Here is a 1,912-nt window from a genome sequence, read left to right on the forward strand (position 1 = left end):
CCCAAAACACAAATAAAACAATCCTGCATGTATCAAAAAAAATAAAAAAGGCCGGGGACATTTGCCCAGTCTACCTCCACACGAAAGTTCGGGTCATTTAGCCCCAAAATGAAGAAATTGACAGAAGAAGAAACATAACTAAACATTTCTCAGCTCATAGTCATACTAAGTGTATAGACAGAAATAAAACAAATAACGCTAACAATCAGCCTGGCAAAACAAATGAAATTTGTAAGTTTGCCGCCGTTGTAAACCAGAGCCGTAATGTTATTTGTTTAATCTTTTGCATTATTTTCCGGTCGGCTCCTAGCTGCTCATGCTGCTTTCCTGACAGACAGTTCAATGGACAATTGCGAAAAACAACTGAAAATAGCCCTTTTTTTCTTGTACTTCAAAGTATAACTATTTATGTAAAAACATACTTCTTCACATCACAGCCTGTGGTTTATTTGGTGGTCAAAGGTCACTGACCAGTAAGTATGCCGTTATCATCACTTCAACACAGGTAAATGCCTTCCGGAAGCCGAAATGGTCGAATTCCCATTTTGATCGTATTCTCCATATCCCCTTGACAACCTTTACCTCAAAAGTCTAAAGATTTGCAGATCTAGAGATCGATCTGTGCAAAACGCATGCCCCAAGGAAAGCCAACTGAGTCATAGTAGGAGTAGCCGTAGTAGAAAACAGAGAAGGTGACGAGGGGGGAGTTGTGCTTGATCTTGTGATTGCCAGCCGTGGTGACGCGCAGTTGTGCAGCGGACAGGTCTGTGCCAGGAATTGGTACCCATGATGTGGAGGATGGAAGAGGACGTCCGTCAAAGAGGAGTCCGGATTTCTCGGCGGTTTTTATGACAACGTTGATGTAGTTGTCAAACACTGAGCCCACGGCATCTACAGTGGTGAAAGTATAGTCAGCGGCAAAGTGTTCAATTGGGGGGACATACATCATAAACGGGTCTGTTTTGACACCATCAGCAGTGGTTCCCTTGTTGTACTGCAGAACCATGATCGGCTTAGATGCCGTGATGACCTGATAGACGTTAGACGGAACATCCAGCTCCGAAAAGTCCCCCGAATGAAGCAATCTAGCTGGATGTCCCGTCACACTGACTATGGTGCCGTCTCTGGCAGCGACGATGCGGAAAATGTCGCCTCTCGTACGGACAGCAAGAGGGACTGTTACAAACCGTCTGCCCCAGGAGTCCACAGGGGGGATTTGCTCCACCATGTGGTCACAAGCACTGACTCCAGCTGGGACGTTGACACACTGAACACCAGACATGAGGGTAACAGGCTTGTTTGATGTGATGTGCGTACCTGTAAGGTCAGATCCTTGGAATTGAACAGCTTCAAATTTGTTCAAAACCAACCTGATGACACTTCCAGTGGAGTAAGGCACTCCTTCATACACAGTATTTCCCCGTAAAGTGATCCCAACGTTCGTGCTCTCTTCAGTACCAAAAATGCCGAATTCTGACGGTTGATACGGGATGTATGAAGCTACAAAGTATTCGTTTCCAAGGACATCTATTGGGAGACCAAGGAACCCGTCTGTTGAGGTATGAACCTTGTTAACACCGTATAGGATGATTTCTGTATCTGATGTAATGGAAACGCCCTTCTGTGCCTTCTCATTACCGCTAAGCGCGATGGACCTGGGAAGCCTCACGACCTGCACTGCTGCATCTGTGACCGTCAGACGGCGGGTGAAACCCACACCAGGGGCAGAGACGGTGACTGAGGCGGGAGTGGAACTTGCACTGGTGATGAACAACTCAAGCTCCGGAGGACTAGCATTCTGGAGAAACCCAACCATGAATTCGGTGCCTCTGTTGTCCGGAGCTGGAACAATGAAAAATTTAAACGTATAACTATATATATATATATATATATATATATATATATATACTAG

At 45.5% G+C, this 1,912-nt stretch overlaps 1 pseudogene; it reads right to left on the reverse strand.

Moving 5' to 3' along the window:
* Positions 1 to 607: 607 nt before the first annotated feature.
* LOC109474699 overlaps positions 608 to 1,912 on the reverse strand; it is a 10,106-nt pseudogene continuing 8,801 nt past the window's right edge.

Source organism: Branchiostoma belcheri, unplaced genomic scaffold, assembly GCF_001625305.1.
Source record: "Branchiostoma belcheri isolate BF01 breed outbred unplaced genomic scaffold, Haploidv18h27 scaffold310, whole genome shotgun sequence".
NCBI lineage: Eukaryota > Metazoa > Chordata > Leptocardii > Amphioxiformes > Branchiostomatidae > Branchiostoma > Branchiostoma belcheri.